The 27,299-nt window shown below is 35.0% G+C and overlaps 1 protein-coding gene across 1 annotated transcript in view; it reads right to left on the bottom strand.

Annotated features, from left to right (window-relative positions):
* The window catches only part of LOC115219083 (VPS10 domain-containing receptor SorCS3-like), a 722,157-nt gene that overhangs the window by 434,079 nt on the left and 260,779 nt on the right, over positions 1-27,299 (bottom strand). The window contains exon 2 of the mRNA XM_029789149.2: positions 25,264-25,328. The gene's annotated coding sequence lies outside the window, so the exon portion shown is untranslated. The remainder of the gene's footprint in view (positions 1-25,263; positions 25,329-27,299) is intronic.

Genomic DNA, 27,299 nt, shown 5'->3' with positions numbered 1-27,299 from the left:
CAACATATTTCAGAAAAATATCCTTATTTCATGCAAATATTTCTTCAGATGTTAGCCCCTATCTTAATAAAAACTCCATTGGAGTTTCTGAATACTGTATCCCTAAAAACAGTTGCAAGCAAGGTAAGCCCTGTTCATTGTGTAAAAAAATAAGTCCACTCCATAGTAAATTATAACAGAAATGTTATGATTTATACTGAAGATGAGACCTTCAAAAATTTCCATTTGGTGCTTACAGCAGAATGTATGAATCATAACTTGATATATCTTGGTTGCGCAAAAGAAAAATTAAATAAAGATTCAATGGTTATAGCTATGATGTCAGGCACAATAACAATAATTCAACAGAACTTGCCAAACATTTTATCAAACAGCTGTAAATTTAAGGAACACCTGAAAGTACTGATTGTCAGAAAATATTCTGAAGTCATTGCATTTTCAGTTCTTAAAACACATAAAGATAAATATATTTGTAAATTACTAATGTCATGCCCTGGAGCAATGAACAAATTGACAGGGAAATTCCATCAGATTTACACAAAACTTTTTGACTGGGTTCTTTTTTTTTTTCTTTCTTTCTTCATTTTTTTCTGTTTCCTTGCTACAAGTTATGAACAGGTGAAAACTGATGACGCCTTTTTGTCCAGAAAGTAATGCAGGATTTTCATTTCTAATTTTGAATTTTTGTATTTCTGCATATTCTGAATGAGGAAGACAGACATACAGTCAAAAAGTTGTTCATTTCAATGAATAGAGTCAATCTCTATTTATTACAACTCATTTCATGCTCCCAATGCACACAAGGTGATGTTTCCATTAGTAATGTGAGCCTTACAAAATAGTTGAACTTTGAAGCAAAACTTACTAAACATTTTCTCTAACATTTTCCTGAAGAAAAGTTTTGCCAAGATGTACGCTGAAACGACAAGGTATGCACATCAACAAGACGATGTCACTTTCGTTACATCAATAGAAAAGAGGAAAGTGTATCTCTGAATACTTTTGCTAATGGAAGTTGTGCAGTTTTCAAGTTACAGAGAATTCTGAGCACAAATTCAGTTCCAGGATAGAAAAATGATGCCTAGAAACCAATATCTTCAATATATGTAAAAACATTTACCTGTAATTGTCTTAACTATATTCTACACGTGACAATGATATGACAACAGGTAAATCATATATTCCCAATGTACACCAACAATCATTACATCCTATCACCAACTTTCATTCAAATTTATACCATAGTTATGCTTTTATACTGGACTAACTGCATTTTCATCAAAATCTCTAGTTTCTAACAGGAAAGAGATCACTGTAGGAATTTAAATGTTAAAACAGAGTTAAATGCAAAAAGTAAACTAAGAGACACCAATACTGTAGCTATCTCAGTAATGATACATGGTTATGCAATTCTCAGTTGGACATAGCAACACTAGATATAAAGGAAGAAAATTGACTACATTTAGAATACGCAGCCCAAAATCTAACAGAGAAAGATTATATTTATCACGAATGCAGGGTAGTAGAAAACTTATTACCCACTGTAAAACTACCAAAGTAATCAGATAAATAATAATGGAAAATTAATAAAATAGCACCAAAACAAGCAAAACTGGTTTTCTGTGTACAAGACAAATACAAATATACTGCAAGGATATCTAGTTATGAGGAAAAAGGAGAAATAACAACAGAAATTGTGAGAATCTTAAGAATAAGCTGGAAATTCTAAATGTGAGAAGATATAGGATGCTATGTTATAATACTTGCAAGATTATCTACAGTATGTATTCAGCTGATAGCGATATCCATCCTACATACAACATAACTCCACAAGTCAGCAATGCTTGAACACTACATTACTGCATGCTGCATGATTTTATCACTCTGCATGCATCTTTGACAGTGCTGCTTGGTGGTATTTCCATGCTTGAAGGAGGCGAGCTGGCAGAAACGTTAGCACGCCGGGCGAAATGCTTAGCGGTATTTCGTCAGCTGCTACGTTCTGAGTTCAAATTCCGCCGAGGTCGACGTTGTCTTTCATCCTTTCGGGGGCGATAAATTAAGTACCAGTTACACGCTGGGGTAGATGTAATCGACTTAATCCCTTTGTCTGTCCTTGTTTGTTCCCTCTATGTTTAGCCCCTTGTGGGTAGTAAAGAAATAGGTATTTCCATGCTTGTAGAGTCTATTTTTAACTAGTAGTGTCTCTCAGTAGTGCTGCTAGGCCAAATATTTCTAAAAGTTATCCATAGCAATCCTTGGTCTTCAAGTTCTACTGAACAGACCATAATTCAACCTTGTCAATGCCAAGAGTTTCCCCAAGAATATCATCATTCTTATCCACCACTAGCTCTCTAAATATTGTTAAAGTGGAACTTCCACCTATTGCAGTGTTCAGCTGGTAGAAGGCAATGAACATATGACAACATTCCAGATGTCAGACAGTACAGATATTCAGTAAGTATATCAGGATGGAATTTGAGATTAAAAAATGTGGTATTCTTATTATAAAAAAAAAGCAAAGCGGTGTCTTCTGATGGTGTAGAACTACCTAATAGCAAGAGAATCAAAGATGTTGGGATGGATGGATATGTACGACAAAATCAAGGGGAGTAAGATGAAGGAAAGCTTTACATGGGAATACCTCAGGAGATCCAAATTAATTATGGATAGTAGACTCAATGGAAGGAGTCTACTATCAGGGCAATGAATGCATGGGCTGTTTCCTTAATACAATACAGTACAGGTGTTGTTTGGTGGACAAAGAACAACTTGAGGAAAAGGATAGAAAAACCAGGAAAATGATGACAATGAACAAAGAACTGCATCCTAAAAGTGATATCGATAGACTGCATATGTATAGATATAACGTAGGAAGAGGTCTCACAGGATGCAAGATCTGTGATGTCAATGAGGAAAACATTCTGGGATGGTACATCAAACAGCAGATTGAACTTTTGGTTGTTGCTGTTAGAAATAGCAACATGATGCCAAGTGAAAATGTGACACACCCAAAAACATTTAAAAAACAAAATGGAGAAAAGATTAAACTACTGGAAAATAAAAATGAATATCAAAGAAATGGAAGGGAAAGAGAGACCAATACCTGGAAAAGTGAACTGAAAAGATGCACTGAGGAATTTTTTAAAATAATAATTATTATTATTATTAATCCAATTCACTTTGAATATTTTTCTTTATAGATTACAATAAGTAAAGATTACAAAAATTTTTTCCAGAAATTACATAAATAATCAAATTAAGCCCTTTGGCAGCTTTGCTGATTTGGGCAACTTGGTAGGAGGTCAAAAAATAAAAAAATAAATAGATCAATAATTATAAAAAAAGAAACTTCCTTAGCAAGGCAGTCAAAAACATATATAAAAAGTAAATCTCTTTAAGTTTGGAAATATAAAATATTACAAATGTTATAAATGCTGTAGGTCTATAAAATAAAGTTTATAAATGTGTTTGGTTCAGCAGCAGGTGGGTTTTTAATAATTTTTTGAAATTTGACAGCGCAAAAATGTTTTTTAACTTTCGTGGTAAAATATTCCATTTGTTAATACTGTTATAAATAAAGCTTTTTTAACAAATTGATACTTGACAAAAAGGCATTTCAAAATTCAAGTCAGTGATACCTCTCATTTGGTAGTTATGAGGGAGAGAATGGCAACAGATAATCTCATAGAAATAAGTATGGCGGTGAGGATGAAATATTTTGTGGAACTTAGTGGAAGAGTTGTATGTATATATATATATATTATTAAATAAAAGTAATTTTGATTGAGGATTACTTATTTTAAGTCTTCCATTGATATGCAATGCTCAAGAACAAGCTCTGAGAACTAATCACACCAAATTCAAAATAGACAAGAGCAGTGAATCACCCCTTTGTAGGATGTGTGGCAGAAAAAATGAAACAATCACACATATTGTGAGTGAGTGTAACAAGCTTGCCCAAAAGGAATACAAAAAGAAGCTCAGTTTGCTCATTAGAGAAGTATGGTCTTGAAAGAATACAGAAATGGTATGAGCATGAATCAGAAAATGTCACTGAGAATAATGAGTATAAGATCTTATGGGATTTTACAATCCAGTGTGGCTCCATGAGTGATTCTTGGAAACCACACCTTGTAGTAGTGGACAAAAGGAAGAAACCAAGATCACAGATATAGCCACACCTGGGAATGCACAAGAAGGAAAAAATTGAAAAGTACAAAATAGCATTAATGTGGGTGATGAAAGGAATAACTGTCATCCCAATAGTTGGGGCACTGGAGGCATTAACAGGCAGGTTTGATAAATTTGGTGGAAAAATTGGAATTGACATAAGAGTCAAACATACTCAAAAGAATGCAAAAATTTTGATATTGATATTTGAGTGTTAAGTATTATGGGGACCTGTGAGACCTTTGGCAACATGTTGCTGTCTGCTCTTACAGAATTAACCAGAGCAAGTAAAATTGAGAGCTCTGAGAAGTGAAATGGAAATAATGATAAGAATAATAATAAATACATAAATATATAAAGTAATAGACAGGAATACTCTAGAGCTGCATCAATAAGTTAGAGATATATTCTACTCTCAGCTAGAAGCTAAGGGAATTAGCAAGATTCAAGTTTAAAATAATAAGAAAAACGACTGTATTTGAGATACAAAAAAACTATTCTGTAAGATTATATTTATCAATTTCTCTCTCTCACACACACACACACACGCATGCACACACACACACACACATGCACACACACATATGTATTCAAAGCAGTTAAAGGTGTTTTCTGTAACTAAAATGCAGTTATAACATATCTATGGTTGGACTATAAACATATGTAGTAAAGAATAAAGAAAAACTAATAGACATAGTTACAAGAAAAATAAAACTGTTTTCTCTTTCGGTGGGGCGGGTGCAAAAATATAAAAGAGGAGCTGAGATAAGAAACAGGTGTGAGTAGAATGGAGAAATGGTAACACGAATTGTTAAAACAACACAACTGAAGACTAAACTGAATGGACAGCAGAATGACATTGTAAGGTATTGACAACAAAAGCCCTTTCATAGCTAACATCCAACATGATGGAGTAAAAGAGACATGGATAATAATATCCATATATATATATATAATATGCTATATGTCTATAAATACCTTTTTTTTGTGAGTAACACTTTAGCATTTGAAGCTGTTGGATTTGCTCCCATTTATAAGATTTATCTATCTATCTATCTAGCTATCCGCTCAGTCAAAGTCGACTCTCGGTTACTTGTTGGATCAGTGTCCTCCAGTCAGTTCTATCCTGGGCCGCTTCTTTCAGATTGGCTATGTCCATTCCGGTATCACTCTTGATGGTGTCAAACCAGCGGGTTCTTGGTCGGCCTCTTCCTCTCTTGCCACTGACCATTCCGAGCATGATGTCCTTCTCCAGGGATTTTCTCCGCATAATATGACCGAATTATGCCAATCTATGCTTGGTGATCCTAGCTTCTAGCGACATTTTCGGCCTGATCTGCATGAGAACTTCTCCATTGGTGAGCCTCGCTTTCCATGGAATCCGTAAAAGCCTTCTCCAACACCAAAGCTCGAATGCATTAATTCTCTTCTGATCAGCTTTCTTTAGTGTCCTGGTCTCGCATCCATATGTTGCTATTTATACTTTCTATAAATCATTCAACATGAGCTAGAGTCATTCTCTTCATTTTTTTACCTTTGTCTCAGTGTTTCCATTCTCTTGCTATAATAATGTCCTTACTTAGTTGTTCAGTTAACTGTTTGCATTTGAAATGGAAATGAGAGAAACAAAAACAACCAATAGATTGGGAATGACTGACAGTTAGAGATACTAGATGCAAGTGAACTGTAATGAGATTTTTTATCAAAATGATACTAAATTTTTATCATAAATTATATTTATATAATCAGTTACACACATACACACAGATATGCTCATGTAACATTTATAAAAGAAGCCTATCCTATATATATATATATATACATATCTCTCTCTCTCTCTATATATATAATATATATATATATACATATATATATGTATATATATATATATATATATATATATATATATATATATACATATCTCTCTCTATATATATATCTATATATATATACACCCTTCCCTCACTCCATCCAGTAACAAATTTCAGACTCGTGTTGATATTTATGGCTTTGTGCACTGTATCAGGTTATATGCACTATTCCACAACACTCCACCTGCATCTAATGAAGAGGACTACTTCACTGACCACCCCACTGGATGCCAGCTCCCGGTCACTTCCAAGCAATCGATCATTGAGTCTGCAAATGTAAACAGTGTTTGAAATTTCCAGAAATTTCTGAAGGAATCTAATTGTTCTCTTATTTTGCTCATGAGACATTTCGACGAAACTAGTGATTGTTCTTATTAAGTTTTATTAAGACCATTGTACAAACTTAGATTTTTCAGAGAATTTAGGTAATGGCTAACCGTGTTTACGAAACCAATTACAAATATATACATTCACTAGCTTTTCCGACATAAAAAAAAAATATTAATTGTTCTCCTTTTTTGTTCACTAGTGTATATATATATATATATATATATATATATATATATATATATATATATATATATATATATATATATACATATATATGTATATAAATATATCAAGTCATCCCATAAATAATGCGGTTTTTTATACTTCTTTTATTTTACAAAATTAAGATAAACAAAGTTTTCTTTCAATCTAAAATATACTCTCCATTTTCTACAAAGCTCTTCCATCTATCTGGTAGACTTGCAAGGCCCCTCTTCTAAAATTCACTTGTCCCTGATGAAAAATATTCTTCCAGTACTCTTCTAACCTCGTCTACAGAATTCATATTTTTTCTGCTCAAATGATTTTGAAGACTACAGAATAAATGATAATCAGATGGGGCAATGTCCAGTGAATATGGTGAGTGGGGCATCGTTTCCCATTCAAACTGCTCCAGCCTTTCAAATGGTATCCTCACTGTATGTGGCTGAGCTTTATCCTGATGGAAGAACACCTTTTGTCTTGAAACCAAAGATGATCATTTTCCTTCTAGAGCTGACTTAAGCTGCTAGCAGTAGATCTTCTTTGTTATCATTTGGTTTTGGTTTAAAAGTTTAAAGTAGACTAAACCTTTCATATCCCACCAAACAAATAACAACACTTTACATGGGTGAAAACCATCTTTAGCCTGGGGTGCCAGTGTTTCTCCTTTCCCTACCCATCATCTTTAGCACTTCACATTTTTAAACCAGTCATTATTGGCTCCAAAAAAGGTTTATTCGTGAGATGTGACAGCAAAGAAGAGCACACATTCACACTCAGTGTGAGATTAGGCTCGGAAAGTTTGTGAGGAACCCATTGACCCAATTTGCTAACTTTTCTGACGGCACACAGGTGTCGATGAATAGTTGAATGTTCAAATCCAAGCTTCTCTGCTAGTTATTCAACAATTACAATGGGATTTTGTTCCACCAGGGTTTGCAGGATGAGATCTTCCAGGACGAGGCTTTTCTTCTAGGCTGTAGTTTCTGGCTCAGAATTTCTGGAACCACTGTTGACACTGACTTACATTTATTGTCCAATCCCCATATACTGCAATACTATTCCTTGCACTTTCCATTGCATTTTGCATAAAGCAAAATATGCCAAATATGCTTCTTTGTCACTTCCTTTGGAAAAATAACTGTTAAAATTGAACTGCACTCTTCAAAACTTGCTCTAAGAATGAGCACAATGTAAAATTTCTACCTGCTTTTATAGCAAGTTGATGCAGGTGGTTTATCCTGTCCCCCTCTGACTTTTAGTTTATGCAATTGAAAAAACCACATTATTCATGATGTGTGTGTGTGTGTGTGTGTGTGTGTGTGTATGTGTGTGTGTGTGTGTGTGTATGTGTGTGTGTGTGTGTGTGTGTAACAGATTTTAAGGTTTCCTAGACAGAGGATTATGCTAGTATTAAGAAAGACAAACAGAAAAGTGCTGGTATAAACATACACCAGAAAGTTCCCAAGAAAAGCACAGAACCATATTCAGGGACATACCAGGAACATTGAGGGAAATTGGTTAAATAACATTGTCAAAGATTGTAAGGAAAACAAATACCTCCTAATCCATGTGTCAGTTTTAACAAATGACAATATTTTTCTAGAAGAGAGAAACTGTCAAAATATAAATAATAAGAAATAAAGATAACTGAAATGTAGGGACTGAAAACAGAAACAATTGCCATAGCAACAGATACCTTTGGGATGATTAAAAAATGATACCAACAAATATATAACTCCACCCCATTACACGAACTCAAGTCTTTATACAACATGGAGAAAAAATAGCATAAGACACTGCACTCATGTTCCACAGAATATATTCTATAGAATATAAGACAAAAACAAATACAAAACACTGCAATGAGTTGATTTTGGTTGGGTAGAAAAAAACACAAAATAAAGATGAAATTTTACTGAAGGATGAGAAGAAGAAAGAATTATAAGAATAAATTTGATAATATACATAGCAACAATAAATGACTGCAATATGAAGAAAAAGCAAATTATGAAGTTAAGGAGTGACACTCACTCAGCTGCTGAAGACAATGTGACAGCTAACTGTTTCGTATTTTTATATCTATCAATGAAATATGATGGCCATATGTTTCAATTTATTTTTAAAGTAATCTAATCTTTGGTGGAATTCTGTAAAACAGCTAACTTTTTCATTTATTGATACTACCAGCTGGTGTTTGTAACGATTTAATGAAAAGTTCCGGCATCAAATTGATGCAAAGTTTTAATTTGAATATAAACAGTTTAATAATGACACCTCACCTGAGACTTGGATGGTCTCAGGTGAGGTGGTATCAAAATACTTAAGGCTCAACATTTTATTTCAACATGATATAAAATACAATCATGCACTACCGCATCCATGATGACATTTCCAGGTTATCTAGAAGAACTGGCACAGAAAATAGCAATGTTTTGTTTGCAAATATTGTTAACACATTCCTATAAAGTATTTGAATATAACAATAAACATGTGTTAAGGGAGACTGATCATATATCTTCAGGTTAGTAAAAGGCTTTTTGAAGAAAAATGACAGTTGACCATTCAAATAAATCTCTCCTGTCCATGACACAAATGTTTAATCAAGGAACAGGCCACCACTTTGGTCTAATACACCTTAGCATCAGTATCATTGCAGGCAGGTGTTGCTGCTAAAATATAAAGAGGCACAGGAGATACTACAGGATATCTTGTTTGATCTTCTGATAGTTCTGCCAATCCAACCCATTGGTGCTTTAGTTTTTTGTGTTTTTTTTATCAATCCTGAAAGGATGAAAAGCAAAGTTGATGTTGAAGGATTTGCATTCACAGTACAGGGTATCAGAACAAATACCATAATACATTATATTCAACACTCTAATAACTTTCCATTTTGATGCCGTAACCTATAGATAATTTTGGAGATAAATACAATTCTTTGTTTTGGTGTCAAAAACGAAATATCAGATTACCAAAGCAAAGCATGAATGATGATGATATACCCTTATGAGACAAGTAGGCATGATGAATATATATGGCTTCATATATTTGTACCCCAGTGTCACTTTGATGGCATGCATTGCTCTCTCACTCAATAATAATAATGATAATAATAATAATAAATGCCCTGATGCAGTACCGGACAGTGGCTCTCATGGCTTCTGATCTTAACTCATTGGAAGTGTTATCATGTATATGTTTTGTGTTGGTATAAAAATGGAATACAGCAAATATTCAGCTCCATACCACTGATTTGCTTGTCAGTTGTTTGACCTTAACCAGTTGAGCATGTCCCTTAGTGGCTGATGATATGTTCATCTCTGATCATGAGCAGAAGTAGTGGGGAAGCATCATAACCATGTGTCGATACGAATTATTTGGAGTTTGAATAATTCACCTCTGGAAACATGGGTGTTTTGTTCAATATCCTTAAACAATCCTTATTCAGGGACCTTTCGAGCGGGATGGGCTACTTAAGCTGAAGAAAAAAGAAAATTCTAACTGGGCCCCACCTGAAAGGTCATACACTGTTTATCTTGATATAAAATGGTTTCAAATTTTGGCACACAACCAACAATTTTGGAAGATGGGTTAAGTCAATTATATTGACTCCAGTTCTTGACTAGTACTTATTTTATCAACCCTGAAAGGATGAAAGCCAAAGTCAACTATAGCAGAATTTGAACTCAGAACATAAAGACAGATAAAATGTCACTAATCATATTATACCCAACATGCTAACAATTCTGTCAGCTTACCAAAATTGGTAGACCCCTGAACCAGATTTGGTTCAGGGATTTTTGCTAAAACATTTCACTGCGCTTCATGATAAAATGAGCACACAACTAAATAGTTGTATTGAGACAAATGTTTCTGAAGGATAACAAAAGGTAGGACAGTGTTGATATTGAAAGATCAAAATAAAAGAAATATTCTAAGCAACTACTGACTAGTAACTTGCCTTTCACTGATGTGGAATTTGCTCAGAGGTGTTATTTCAAAGGAAATAACAAGTATCATGAGGAGGGAGATCTACTACCAGAAGAATAGAAAGGATATAGGAAAGGTTCTAGGGACAAATGACAGGAGAAACACTTAGCAACTGTATGGGTTGATTACTAAAAGGCACAATGCCTCAATATATTTGGCTGGGAATGTTGTCCAGCTTTTGCAAAACAGTTTGCCAAAATGGAGAACTATACTAACACAAGGTCAAGATTAGTTAGGTGAAGTCAGCACAAGTAGGGAAATATCCCTAGGGGATACACTCTCACCACTGCTATTTGTGGTTGCTCTTATCCCTCTTACTTGGACCTTGAGAAGGGCTAAATAATGCCATAGAAAATAAACCACCTCCTGTTTATGGATGACTTGAAATTATTTGCCAAAAGTGAAGAGGCTTTAGTTTCATTAGTCCAGACTGTTATAGTTGTGAATGATGACATTAGTATGGAGTCTTAAATAGATAAATGTGTGGTGCTAGTAATGAGAAGAAAAATATCTGAATCAGAAGAGATTAAACTCCAAGATTAGACATCAATTCAAACAATAAATGAGAGTGACAGTTACAAGTGCCTAAGTGTGTTGGAAGTAGAGAGAAGTCTCTGTCAAGAAATGAAAGAAGTGAGAAATGAATACCTCAAAACTGTAAGGAGGGAAAACATCTCTGCAGCAAACACATAGGAGGTGTCTCTAATATGATATTCTGCAGCTTTCCTTAAATGGACTGAGGAAGAATTAAGAGGCAAATCGTAAAACCAGAGACAGTGTTCTTTGTTATACAATGGAAGGAGGGGGAAAAGGAGTGATATCAACAGAAGAATGTGTAGGAATGGCAAAATGTCACATAGAAGAGAATGTGAGAAGCAACTTAGAAAGACTGATTTCAGCTGCCAGAAGAGAGGAGAAAGAAGCTGCATAGACTGCAATGGAATACAAAAAGAAAACAAGAGCAAGAAAGAAATATCTGGGGAAATGAACTACATGGTTAGCATCTCAGACAAACTCAGGACATTGCAGCAGATGAGTCTTGGTTATGAGTGAAGAAAGGAGAACTTCAGAAACAGGACTCATAATGGCTGCTCAAAGCCAGTCATTGGAACAAATATCATTAAGGCAAAAACAGACATTCTGTGAAAAGTGCGAAGTGCAGAGTATGTAATGAGAAGGAGGAATCCATTATGGAGTCCTTTAGCCAGAAGAAAACAGGTGCAGACTCAATTGTTTGGCCAATACACTTATACTAGGACACGTTACAGCAAATAGGATTTAAAGTAGGAAGAAAATGGTACCAACATTAACCAGATAGTGTAACAGAGAATGGCTAGCATAGAGTTTTATGGAATTTTAATGTACAGACTTAATCACAAACTTCATGCAAGATGCCAGATATTATCATTCTGGACAAGGGGGAAAAAAGAGTGCATCGTTATAGATGTGGCTATGTCTGTGAATATGAATGTAGCACTCATAGTTAGAAGGAAATAAGAAAATACCAGGATTTGGTTAAGGAAATGTGAAGAGTGTAGGAGGTTTCTACAAAAGTAATCCCAGTTGTTTTAGGTGCCCTAGGTATTGTCACTAACAGACTAAACAGTTTCTTGATTGAAAGTTGTGTAACTATGAGAGTAGCATTAACTCAGAAATCTGCTCTATTGGGAACAGTAAGGATTGTAAGAAAAGACCTCAATATCTAAGGAAACTGGTAGTGACCCTGTATTAAGGACATTGATTGCGAATGTAAAACATTTGTGCACACTGTGAATAATGTTAACAGCAACAATAATAATAACCCTTTCTACTCTAGGCACAAAGCCTGAAAAATTTCTTAGGGAGGAGACAAGTTGATTACATCTACATCAGTGCTTAACTTGTACTCATTTCATTGCCCCCCAAAAGGACAAAAGGCAAAATATTGGTGGTATTTGAACTCAGAACAATAAAGCTGGAGGAAATATTGCTAAGCATTTTGTCAAATGCAAAAACAGTGCTGTCAGCTTGCAGGATGATGATGATGATGTTGATTTTCGTTTTGCTTGTCGGCATTTGAAAGACCTTAACTTTCAAGAAAGAAACAGTCACTTTATTTTATCAACCAACTTCTTTGGATATATCTATGTTTATGGTACTGTGAATTTACCCATATTACAAGATCCAGTCACACAGATAGCAACATTACTTGTCACCAACAAACATTACTCCTACAGTTCAGCAAGTCTAAATAATTAATCCCCAGATTGGCCCTCATGATCACGGTCTTCTTACTTTTGTATATGCATTTGAACTAGTCACTGGAAACTCTCCAGAAAAGTTCTTATTTTACCAATTCAACATGTGAGCCTAGTATTTCTTCCTCATCACAAGATGTTAGGATGGTGTTACTAGTTTCTGTTGTTAGACAATAGAATCATTACTCACTTCTTTCCAGGATTGCGAATAAAATTATTTTTTACTGCTTTTTTCAGAGTTTTGATTGAGGGTGCTCCAGAAGCTGGGGCTTCTTACTATTGTTAATGTTTCTGTTAGCCTTCATTACTTTTGTTTCTGTGTTTCTTACGTGTCTTTCTAGTTCTTTGGGGCAAGGGGTTCTGAAATGATTCTTAAAATGACAAATGTATCAACAATACTTTTTGTCCTGTAGCATTAATATCATGGCTCATGTCTCAGTTCCCTCATTTGGGTACAGTTTTACAATGGCTTTCTGGCTTTGTGGGGTCGTTAAGGCTGGTAAATCTATTTTAAGGCACCCTGGCCTCATGTTACTTTCCATTGGCTCTTGCAACTCACCCACACTGCAATACAATGTTAATACTTAGCCATGGATCTACATCATATCCAATATCTTTTATCATCACACTTGTATATCTTTGCCTCATGTACAGGGGCAAAAATGTATAGTCACAGATATGTATAACAATTTCAGCCTGTATTTTGTCTAAGTTTTTCATGTGGAAAGTACAGCAGATAGTGCCAATAACTGTTTCTTTTCTTGGTTGAGAGGATGTCTTGACATACTTGTTATTTTTATTAAATGTTCATGTCTTTACTTTTTTCTGTACATCCAGTCATATACTTTGTTTTTGTGCTGTGTTTTATTCCCTCTGTTATTGGAATGTTTTATCAAGTACTGTAGATGTGTTCAGTGGCCATTTTAAAAGTAGAATTGTTAGGTGTGGAAATGACTAGGAAAATAACTATAAAACCAGATCTTCTTTGTTTTGTATACACCTGGATATCAAGGGTAAGCTTACTTCAAAGAATTATAGATCATTTTTTCAAATTTCTAAAGAAAAATTACACTTGAAAATGCTAAGGACAACAGCAACCCTAACATCATCACCAGTGGCAGTGGCAGAGTCATCATTATCATTATCAACATTTAACATTCATTTTATGGGTTGGACAGCTTGGCAAGAACTGGCAAGCCTGGGGGCTGCACCAGATCTGCTTTGGCTTGGTTTCTACAGCAGGATAACCTTCTTAACACCAACCACTTTACTCAGTGCACTGGATACTTTTTATGTGGCACCAACATAAGTACTTTTTACATGGCACTAACACCCACTCCAATGCTTTTATGTTGCACCTTGGCTTTAGATATTAATTCTGCTGTGGTCAGTAGGTCTTCTTGAGTACGATGATACCAATAATAATATGAGAAAGTTAGTAGTGTTCTTTCATTGGATCATAAATAAATTGAAAGAAATTAAGAGTCACACCAGGAAACTGAACAATATACAAGGGGGTTCCCAAAAGGAACCAGAATTTTTCAATATTATTTTATTCACTTAGTTTTACATGTTTACACTTTTATTGCCTTCAAGGTATTCTCCAATGTATAAGTCCAGATGCATTTTCCACTGCTTGAAGTAGTACTGAAACTCTTGCAAAGTGATGCCTTTTAATGTTTCCATCATTTTTTTCTTCACCTCTTCCACATCTGCGAATTCCGTAGCACCAGCTTTTGACACCAGTGATAACATTTGGAAAAAGGTCAGGATCAATTTCCAACTGTTCTTTCAGTTCACAACATGCATTCAGTTGTGACTGCTTTAGATCTTCTGTGAGCAAGTGAGGCACAAATTTCCTCCAACACTTTTCATTCACAATTCCTTGATCAGTTCATGAATTTTCATGATGTTTTCATTCGTTTGGGAGGTCAACAGTTGTCCAGAACAAGTTTGATCTTCAAGAGACAAGTAACCATTTCTAAAGCATGGAAACCATTTATAATTTTGTGCTTTGCTCATGGCAGCATCTTTGTAAGCTGTTTGAATCATGACAACTGTTTTGGCCACTGTTTTCCCCAGCAGAAAACAGAATATCATGGAAGTACGCTCGCAAAAATCGACAAACATGGGAGAAGCACTGCAAAACAAAGATGCACCATGTGGCAGTCCAACTTCACCATTAATGCCAGTCAGCAGACTGATGCCTGAGGGTTGCATCAAGTGGCTTCTAGTGGTGGAAGCCTAAAGTACAATAGGGTTGTCCCACAGAGAACGTTTCTAGTTACTTTCTCATACGATAGATTACAATGTGAAGAAGTGTTAATAAGCTGTTATAAAGTATTCAGAATACATGCAGCTGGGGTGGTAGAGTGTTAGAAGCATGTATTCAATAGTGTTAATAGAAGGTATATAACAATGTTGCAAGAGTGCACATACCAGTGTTGCTAGAGTGTAAGTAATAATATTGGTAAACTATATATAACAGTGTCAGAAGAGTGTATATACTAGTGTTGGAAGATTACACATATTACTGGTAATAGAGTGCATATAATAATGTTGACAGACTACATATATCAGTGTTGGTAGAGTATATATATATATATCAATAGCTGTCTGTGTATATCAGTATTAATAGAGAGTGTGTAAACCAATGTTGGTAGACTGAGTATATATTAATGTTGTTAGAGTGTGTTGGTAGAGAGTATATATCAGTCTTGTTAGAGTGCACATATCACTGTTGTTAAACTGTATATACCAGCATTGGTAGAGTCAATATGATAATGCTGGTAAACTGTTTACATCAGTATTTGTAATGTATATACTAGTCTTGGTAGATTGTATACACCAGTGTCGTTAGAGTGTTTATACTCATGTTGGTACAGTCTATATACTTGTAATGGGTGAATACATATCAGTGTTGATAGAGTGTATATAATTATGTTAGAAGACTGTATATACCAGTGTTGGTAGAGTGTATATAGCAATATTAGTAGAATAATATATAGCAAAGTTGGTTGAAAATAAAGCATCAAGAAATAAGGGAAACATATAGCAAATCAATGTCACAGAACATTACACTTAGTAAACTTGGAAAACTTAGAAAATTAAATAATTAGATATTATTAGTGTAGCCACAAAGATTAACGATGAAGTATGGAAGGAGAGTGAAAAAGGAAAGTAACACATGATCAGTTTATAGAATGTTTTGTACACTAGGTTTCATTGTCTGCAACACATTATCATAGTGTTTAATACACCAGTATACCACTGCCCATACTATATGATTGTATTACAATATTCACAACACCACCATACCACTATCTGTGCTATACCACAATTTCACAACCCATAATGTGCCACTGGCTGGATGCCAATATGGATAGCTTTGGCGATAAAGTAATGAAAGCAATAATGACTGTCAGTATTGGTGATGGTAATGATCAAGATGTGACTGATGAGGAAGTAGAGATAGAAGAGGAATTGAGAGATGAAGGAAACAGGTGAAGTGGAAGAAGAGACAGTCAGATATGCTAACAATGCTATTACAGTCAATGGTGATAGTGACAGATGTAAGAATGATTGCACTGATACTGTTGAAGGTGATGATAATGATGCTACTGCTGATGATACTGATAATGTCATCAATGATGATGGCAATGGTATTCTAATTCAAAGCACTACCAACACAATCAAACAGTGACACTGGAAAAAAACAGATGAATCAATGACTGGAATAAACAAAATATTTTTGATAAATTTGTTGATTGTTAGAGAATTTGATGGTGGAGTAAGTGGTATGACAGAAGGATCGTATCAAGAAATATATGGTTAATGTAATGGTATGTTTTACTGAAGGGTTGAAGAACTACATGGAAATTGATAACAATCAAGTCAATCACACATACATACATATACACACACATATGTATACATTGTTTCCATGTCAGTTTTTCTATGAAAGAATGAGTTTGACGAACATGTTATTGAGGCATTGTTTTATACTTGGATGCCCTTCCTGTTTTACAAGCAAGGGATCTCTTATTTCACACAAAGGCATGAAGCAATGGCAGATTAATTACCAGGAGAAATGACAATAACATCAAAATTTGTAGCACAGCAATTTTCAGAAAGCACATATTGAGTCAAGTACATCAACATCAAAATGAAAATCAAATGTAAATTATAGTTGTGATACCCATGCCGGTGGCATGTAAAAAGCACCATCCAAACATGGCCGATGCTAGTGCCACCTTGACTGGCTTCCTTGCTGGTGGCACATAAAAAGCACCAACTGAGTGTGGCCGTTGCCAGCCTCCTCTGGCCCCTGTGCTGCTGGCACGTAAAAAACACCCACTACACTCATGGAGTGGTTGGCGTTAGGAAAAGCATCCAGCTGTAGAAACACTGCCAGATCAGACTGGAGCCTAACACAGCCTCCCGGCTTTCCAAACCCCAGTCAAACCATCCAACCCTTGCTAGCATGGAAAATGGACATTAAACAATGATGATGATGACAAATGTAAACAAATACAGAAACACACGTGTGCACACATAACTATCTATTCATGCATGCATTCACACACACACACACACAAACATGTATAACAGGCTTCTTTCAGATTCAATCTAGAAATCCCCTCATAGGGTTTTGGTCAACAAGTGACTACAGAAGAAAACAGTTGTTGAAAGTGCCACGCATTGGAACTGAACCTCATACCATCCAGTCGTGAAATAAACTTCACAACTACACAGCCATGCTTGCACCTCTGTAGGTACATATTTGTTCATTGCTTAAAATATAACATTACCAGCTGGTAGAATTTCCTTTGAAAATTGCAATTATTCTGTATGTAAATGCAAAGAACATTCTATCTTTTTCTCAATTCCTAAACTAATGTTCTTTGAAGGAAAAAAAAGAAAATAAATTCCATGAATTTTCTCCAAATTGTGATTAATTCCATCTTTAATTCTAATGAAATGTCTCATTAATAAGTGAAATGTCGACGATTTCTATAAATAATGAAATAATGCTATACAAGGTAACTAGCAATTAAAAATTGTAATCACTTGTAATAAGTAAACACACACACAAAAAATAAATAGGTGAACTCTATGCATTTTTTCCTTGTAATTCCAAAATTTCAAAAATTTCTATTCCCACCTCATGTTGTGAGGGGATGGGTATTTTCTTTGTATTAATGACCATCCCACAAGGAAACCACATATATTCCCCAGCTGTATTAATAGAGATTGGTAGAATGTCTGAGAGGTAAGACTGTCATTAGTTAGGTATGGCACAACTTGTATATGTGAATGTATGTATATGTAAAGACACACGCACACGACAACTGTTAACAGCCAAGACCAAGGCAAAATACTGAAGTCTGTCAAATTTTGACATTGTAAACATACACTGGCAAAAATAAATGTAAGACCGATGATAAAAGTTCTATTTCTTACAAAATATACTGTTACTAACACCATACAAATTATCTTTATCTTTTACACCTTATGCAAAATTTATTTCTCTTTCGAATGATGCAGACAATAACTATTTTTATACAACTTGAAGAATTCTAATGCTAAATTAATATAAACGTTTTAAATTTACCAGCAAAATTAGTTTAAGACCATGTAATATGTATGCAAATTTTTTTGCCATAATGGGTGGTCACACAACAAGCCTAACTGCACTATGTAGTGTTATGATTTAACGTTATTATACAATTGATTAATAATGGGAAAACAGCGTAGCCTCAGTCCAGTCACGAGAGCAAAAATCATATTACTCCACCAGCAAAAAGGTTTCCTTTTCAAACATCAGCAAGCAACTAAAGTGCAGTAAAACGGTTTGTGTGCAAGCATGAAAGTTATACTCAGAGACTGGTCAATATAAAGATCAGCAAAGGTCTGGCTCCCCAAGAAAAATGACGGTGCAGTTGGACCATCAAATCCAAGGACTTTCGGAAGGCAACCGAATGCTGACAGCTGTTGACATTTGTAAACAAGTGTCCAACGAGAATGGTGCTATTTTTACACCACAAACCGTCCGCAACCATTTGAGAGAATTTGGACTACATGGACAAATCACTAGGAAAAAAAACAATAATATCCAAAAGAAATCAACTCAAACGCCTGAATTTCCCAAAAAGTCATGCTCAATGGACTGCCAAAGATTGGTGCAGGGTCCTTTGGAGTGACGAGTCATGCTTCTGTATATTTGGATCAGATGGTAAAACATATGTCAGATGTCAACCAACTGAGGAATTCCATCTGAAAGGCATGAAAAAGATGGCGCAAGTGGGGTGGGAGTGTGATGGTGTGGACAGCTTTTAGTAACTTTAGTGTTGGCCCACTAGTTAAAGTTGATGGAAAGCTAAATAGTGTAGGTTATATGAATCTTCTAAAGGATAATGTTGTGCCATATTTGACTCACCAAATGTCTCCAGGGGCTATTCCTCAGCAGGAAAATAGTCCTGTGAACAAAATCAAAAAGGTTATGGAATTTTTTGGTCACTATAATATTGGTGTAATCGAATGGCCTCCCCAGAGCCCAGACCTGAATCTGATCAAGAACTTGTGGAATTACGATTCCAAAAGAGTCCATGCTAAAAAAAACCATCCAATCTAAAAAATTATTCGATTACATCAATGAAATATGGCAAAAAATTCCCATAGAATTTTGTAATTACTTAGCGAATTCAATGCTGAAGTGTTGTTCAGCTATTATTAAGAATAAAGGCTACGGTACAAAGTACTAATATGTATTTCATTCTTGTTGCTCATTTTTGCTACAATCTTAAGCGTTAAATAAAATTATAACAATGTGGTCTTAAACTAATTTTGCCAGTAAATTTGAAACATTTATATTAATTTAGCATTAGAATTCTTCAAGTTGTATAAAAATAGTTATTGTCTGCATCATTTGAAAGAGAAATAAATTCTGCATAAGGGGTAAAAGATAAAAATAATTTGTATGGTGTAATAATATATTTTGTAAGAAATAGAACTTTTATCATCGGTCTTAAATTTATTTTTGCCAGTGTAACTGTCCACTCTACCCAATGTACTGAATTCTTTATTGGTTAATATTTCCACTTCATAAAATATATTTTTATATACGTTACAACTCTTACATTATGATACACATATATGTGTATGTGTGAGATAAAGCAATCAGCTTAATATAAATTATCAACTTTCTTGAGCAAAAGACAAAATGTGATTCACGTCTGTATTGAATGTTCATCAAGAACCCATGTAGTAATGAGACTGTGAAAGTGTGTATGTGTGTGTGTGTGTGTGTGTGAAAGAGAGAGAGAGAGAGAGAGAGAGCGTGTGGTTATGACAGGTAGTGTCTCATAACTAGTTGTTTGAATTTCACATTCGCCGTCATCAGACTGGATATGTCATCTATTGTTTGGAATATATAGGCAAGTATAATGGAAACCTGAATGGGAACAATATATATGATCTGATCAGTAAGTATATAGACTGTTGCTACAGTAACGAAGCTAAAGTATACAGAGTGAAGCCACTTGGCACACATTAACCTCAAACTCTGCAGTTCTTGCTCATTAAGTTTTAACATTCTAGCTTACTTCCGCTGTTTACAGCAGTGATTGGAAGGAAGGTGTGTAGCATGTGATTGCTGCATTAACCATAACAGATAAAGTTGACTAGAGAATCCGCATCAAATTTTGCCAAAAGCTTGGTGATACCTGCACAGAGGCCTACGCAAAGTTTTCAAAAACTTTCATCATTCTCAACACAATCAAGATCTTGTGCAACTGAAACCCGAATATTGAAAGCAGTTTTGGCACAAACTTGACAGACATGCATCTCATACCCAAATCTTCAGTGATTATGGACTGAACTAAACCGTAACTAATCTGCACATCCTCAGGCAATTTGACAATTTCCCCTCACAGCTGCACACATCTATGATGTTTTTCTCAGTTTTGCTGGTTGCGAGTCTCCCAAAACGTTCATCAATATCAACATTTTTCAGCCATCTTGGAAACGTCTGAACCACTTGTACACTTGTGTGAAGCTCATACACTCCTCTCCATACACTTTCTGCAACTTTGCGCAGGCTTCTGAGCAGGTATTGTCATGACAACTTCCTCTGTCATAGTCAATGCAATGATCACATGCTACACACCTTCCTTCCAAGCACTGCTGTAACCAGCAGAAGTGAATTAGAATGTTAGAACTTTGAGTGCAAGCACAGCATTCTTCAAGGTCAATCTTTGCCAGGTGGCTTCACTCTGCATGCTTTAGCTTCATTACTATGGCAACAGTCCAGATACTTATTGATCAGACCTCATATAGTTGGTGGGAAAAGAGAACAAAAAAGGAGGATGAAAGAGAGAAAACCATGCATTTTCCTATAATTGTTAGGGAGTGGGTAGACTTGTGCTGGTTGATCTTTAGAATTCACCAGAGGGTTTGTGATAAAATGTGAAGCTGAAAATTAAACAGTCAGTCAAAAGCTTCTCTTTACTTTGATTATAAGGACTTGAGCAAAATTTTGATATGATGAGTATCACAAACAGTTTGTGTTCACACCAATGTACTCCTGTTTATACCAAATTTCCTATAGAATTTATTTCTAAGAGCTAATTTGATAGATAATGAGTAAAAATTAAAACTGAAATTAATAATGCAACTACACGAGGTTATGTGTTTGTAAGAATGCATACACATGTATCTAAGCAAAATTGTATGTGTTCAGATGAGGCTTTAAATAAGCAAAGAATTTTGGAAATTGGATGAAGGTTGTAAAATTGGTTCCAGGTTCAGTCCCACTATGTGGCACCTTGGGCAAGTGTCTTCAACTATAGCCTCGGGTCAACCAAAGCCTTGTGAGTGGATTTGGTAGGCAGAAACTGAAAGAAGCCCGTCGTATATATGTATATATATATATATATATATATATATATATATTTATGTGTGTGTATATGTTTATGTCTGTCTATGTTTGTCCCCACAACATTGCTTGACAACCGATGCTGGTGTGTTTACATCCCCGTAACTTAGCGGTTCAGCAAAGTGACCGATAGAATAAGTACAAGGCTTACAAAGAATAAGTCCTGGGGTCAATTTGCTCAACTAAAGGTGATGCTCCAGCATGACCACCATCAAATGACTGAAACAAGTAAAAGAGTAAAAGAGTATTATTATTAATAGTAGGTCCCAAATCTGAAACCATTATTAATAGCTTGCTATCAGTTGTCACCCTTGTGGCTAATAAAGAAATTGTTATTGTTATTATTGCTATAGTTCTAATTGTTATTGCTATTTTCATTATTCCTAACAATAAAATTTTGCTGTTAACATTCAGAAGAAATGCTCATGTCACTCTGAAAATCTAACAAAGAAATAATTTAGAATTCTTCACTGTTTCAGACATGACATTCTACAGAAATGGCAGAGCACCAACAAGTCTTCATTTAACTGCCAACTGAAGATTTGACAGGAGGTTGTTTTTTGTTTTTCGTCTTTTGTTCCTTTATAATGGTGGTGGTAGTGATGAGTGGGGAGTGGTGATAGGATGTGAGTGAGTGGGTGTTGAGAAATTAGTGGCCATAACAGTAGGGGTTGTGATGGTAGTAATGGGAGTTGTGGTGATTGTAGTGAAACTCCTAGTAGTAGTAGTGGTGGTGGTTGTGGTGGTGGTGGTCGTCGTCGTCATCGTCGTCGTGATGGTCGTGGTGGTGGTGGTGGTGTAGGTTGTGATGCTGGTAGCGATAATAATGGTTGTGGAACTAGATTGGTGTTAGTTGTGTAGTACTGAAGGCAATGGTATTAGTACTACTGGTACTTGAGGTGGTGGTGGCAATTGTAAGAAAAGTAATATCAGTTTTCATTTGACAGAGATGGTGGTAGTGATATGCTTGTAGGGGTGGTAGTGTCTGTAGTAGTGTTAGTTATAACGGAGATTGTGTTGTTGTGGTGGTAGTTGTAATGGTGCTATGATAGTGATAATGGTGTGTGAGGAGTTTTTGTGGTGGTAGTGTCGGTAGTGATAGGTGGTAGGTGTTTGCAATGGCAGCAGTGAAAGTAGCAGAAGGAAATATTCGCCAGTTATAGTGATGGCAGAATTTCAAAACTGAGAAATGCTTCATTGATTTTCAGAGGTGAGTTGAATTCTTATTGCAGGAAATTTACCAATAGTAACCTACTGTCCGATCCAAGGGTGAGTTATCTCACATCCATTAATACCACAGATATCAGAAATAAATTTTGATGACCCAGAGGTCTGTGGAAATTGATATGGTGATGATGATGGTGGTGGTGGCAGTCATCATGGTAGAAACATGATGGTGATACTGCTGCTGATAATGATGATGAAGAGGAGGAGGAAGAGAATGATGATGATGATGATGAAGAGGAGGAGGAAGAGAATGATGATGATGATGATGATGATGATGAAGAAGAGGAGGAGGAAGAGAATGATGATGATGACGAAGAAGATGATGATGATGATGAAGATGATGATGATGATGATGAAAACGATTATGATAATAATGGTGATTGTGATGATGATAACCATAATATGATGATGGTCGTGCTGCTGATGATAATACTTTTGCTTTTATCCCTATTCTTGCCGTGATCATCCCATCAGTTTAGGTGAGTCTAAGTGTTTATTAATTTTTTTTAAAACGACACATTGTTATTTGGGGGAGATTTGGTTACTATTTCCAACACTTCAGCTGCTACACACTTGTGACAGCAAACATGATAAATGTGGAAGAGAAAAACCACACCAAAACAGCATGTAAAACATTCATAGTGCTATAGTGTTCTCTCTCTATCTCTCTTACTCTGTGTGCATGTGTGTCTGCATGCATGAGTGTATTATTCTCATTAAATTCCAATCTGACACATGTTTCTGCTGGGTAAGTGTCCTAATGTCCTCTAATGTAGAATTTTTGTGCATTTAGGATGAATATGTACTGCAACTGAATGGACAAATACAGGTACATCAAATCGCATAACATAAATTCTTGCATTATTAAAATAATCTCAGCCTCGAGAGAATGTCTTACAATTACCAGAATAGCAATTGAGATCTGCTCCATGTGAGAAGAGCAGATAATCTCAAGATTCAAAAATTCCTTGAAGTTGATATGTCATTAACAAAACAGTCAGGCTTATTATTTTCTGGAGACATCATCAGCACAAAAATTGTCTCATGTTATCCCAAGTAACAAAGGGATTTATACACATACAAAAGAGTAGGTCGCATTACCAAGGCTAACTTATGACCCAAGTAATTAGCATAATTGAAACAAAAATAAGTTAAGAGAAATAACTGAGAGTGGCTTGCAGCATGTCTTTGAATAACTGGGCAAATACAGGTATATCAAATACTATCCAACATAAATTATTGATTTATTACAATTATCTTCACCTGTAGGGGATGTGTTACAATTACCAAATAGCAATTAGGCAGAGATCACTTGATAGAACAGAAGAGTGATAAATGTGGAGGAGTAGAGAGTAGTATTAAGAATGAAATGGTTGTGGGTAGTGTGAAGGACAAGTGCATCAAGGAAAAACCGGTGAAGTATGCCATTCTACTCACATGTAGCACACAGCAGAATACTGCAATTAGGCATGTGATGAAGAGAGAGAGTGCGTGTGGTAATGGCAAAATTGAGGGAGGTGATAACAAAATTGAGGCTGTGCACATATATATACAATAGACTCGCAGGATCTGTTTTAGCAAGATAGGTACATTTTCTCAGTCATCCCAGTCCTTTGTCATCTCCTCCACGTGCTTTAAGGTACTGAGATCAGTTTTCACCATTTCATCCCATTTCTTTCTAGGTCTCTCTCTTCCACAAATTCCAATAAATTAAGTGATTAGCATTTACTTATGCAGCTGTCCTCATCCATATGCATACTAGGCTCCACCTGCATACTACACCTGTATACTACATCTAATTCTAATTTTTTTCTCTCAACACATCTAATTTTGTCATTCATACAATTACATTACACATCATATGAAACAAGGTAATTTCCTTCCTTTCCAGTTTTCTCAAATCCTCTGCATTCAAGGCCCATGTTTCACTACCATGCAGCTCTAGCATAACCATCATACAATCTACCTTTCACTCTGTGGGAAAAACTTTTGTTACCAGCAGTGGTACTAGATCCTTGAACTATTTCCAACACATTTTATCCTGGCAACTATTTGATCACTACAAATAAATTATCTGTGCATGTTGTTCAGCAAGAAGTTGTGGAACTCTTGTCTGTCATTTACAACTGGAGAGTTTGCCACAATATCTGTGACATTGACCCAGTCAAGATTCTTCTTGAATAGCTGTAAATTGGTGGCTGCAGAAAAAAAAACAGGGCAAAGAGAGAATTTCAGTGGGATGAGATTTATAAGAGGAAGGACTGGGATTTGCTAATTATATTTTTAAATGTATACTTACTGCCAAAGTGAGCTCTCCACGACTTGTCCAGAAGGATCATGATCACGAGTAAGAACGAATATCACCTGGAAATAAAATAAAAATGAAACTTAGCAATTATAAATTTTGGGTTTTATTTTCTATAGATTTTGTTTTTCCTACATGAAATATGTTAACACTTAAGTACAGATTTTTTTCCATGCAAATGGTGACTATGAATTACTTATTCTCTAAACTATACTGCTTTCCAATGTTAAGAGCCTTGAATATTTACTAAGAAATTTTCAAAATTTCACATAAATATTTTAATAAGTATGGTAATGTCTATATTTTTCTAATGAGATCATAATAAAGCTTAAATATGTATAGAGCTATTGCCTTTACTTGCTGAAATAACTTAGATATTGTGTAAGTGACTGACTAATACAATAATAACAACATTCAACAACAAAAACAATCTACAGGCATACAACAACAACAGATTAATGTAAAATTGTTTTTATTAAACCTAAACATAAAGACAAACAATATAATAGCTCTGTTCTGACATGAGTGCTTTCATAACATAAACTGTAAAATAGGAAAAGTTGCAGCACCACCCAATACACTTCTCTATAAAAAAAATGTCAAACGTATCAAAAAGTATTACCTAAAAAACCAACCAAAACCTACCAAAAAGTATTACTACAAAAAACAAAACACTTCATCAAAAGTCACTGATGGAAAATTTATCATTATGGAAATGATCAAAAGGAAGAACAGTTCCCCAACAATTATGGATTTAAGACAGCCAAATGTCTGCCACCTAACCCATTGTTACAACCCTTTGAAGATTACCTATTTATAATGATCAACAGAATGAAATTCAACAAGCAAAACAAAAAACTGGAAAAGCAGCTGAAACAGAAAATCAACCACATTAAAACAAGCCCAAATATATTTGTAAAATCAGATGAGGCAAACAAACTCTACCACTTTCTTTCTAAAGCAATCTTCAAGGCATACAAGAAAACGAAATATGTAGCTTTAACACCACAACCAAAGAAATAGTCACTAAACTTAAAATAGATAAGAGTAGATACATTTATACCAAAATGCTCATATATAACCAGGAAAGACCACAAACCAAACTTCAATAGCAACCCATCCAACATAAGAATAGTAAAAGGAAAAACATCTGGTTTAATTCCCCCTTCAACATACATAAACATTTACATACATACACACATCATCACATACTTAAACTTAGATACATTTAGTACAATGATACATAAAGACAAAACCACACATGTGTACATATATAAAATGAATAAAACACAGCTTTTGTAGGGAAAAATGGAAAGATACAACTTGGATTTAAAATAAGAATGTTGTTATAGACATTATTTAAACTGGTTTCTTCTCACAGACAATTTACACTAAAAGCAAAAACAGCATTGCATATGTCTATACAGACAGCTAGTCATACACATGCACATTATTTTATTGCACATTATTTTATTGCATATAAACTGCAACAAATGGAGGTAAATATATAGAGATGCATATATATGAGTACACAAAAAAATGTATGTACATATATATATTACTTTTTATTTTTAATGTTTAGTTTTTTTAATTAAACTTTAAATGTTCAGGCTCTGAGAACAAGGCCTATACAAATCAGGGCGCTAGAAGAAGGGAAATCACAAGAAAAAAATGAGAAGGTGGATGTAAAATGTGGAAGGGTGAAAAAAATGGAAAAAGAAAAGAAGAAGAGAGTTATGTACCCTTTGTCTGTAAAGCCATAATAAAGTTAATTACAGAATGAATCAATGCAGAGGGGTCCAAAGTTTGTGATACAGCTGTTTAATCAGGAGAGGGTGGAGTACTTCAATTCACCAAAAGCAATTTTGTCCATATGTCTGCATTTGCTGAAAATTTCAGATCTGGAATTCAGCAGCGCAGTGGAATTTTTAAAGTTAAAAGGGATATGTGATCTTTCAACTATATATAAGTTGCATTTCTTAGATGGCATGGATTTTTCTACAATTTTCCACTTGATTATATATGGCATG

This window comes from Octopus sinensis, linkage group LG14 (assembly GCF_006345805.1).
Source record: "Octopus sinensis linkage group LG14, ASM634580v1, whole genome shotgun sequence".
NCBI lineage: Eukaryota > Metazoa > Mollusca > Cephalopoda > Octopoda > Octopodidae > Octopus > Octopus sinensis.
This window is presented reverse-complemented; position numbering and strand designations above follow the sequence as displayed.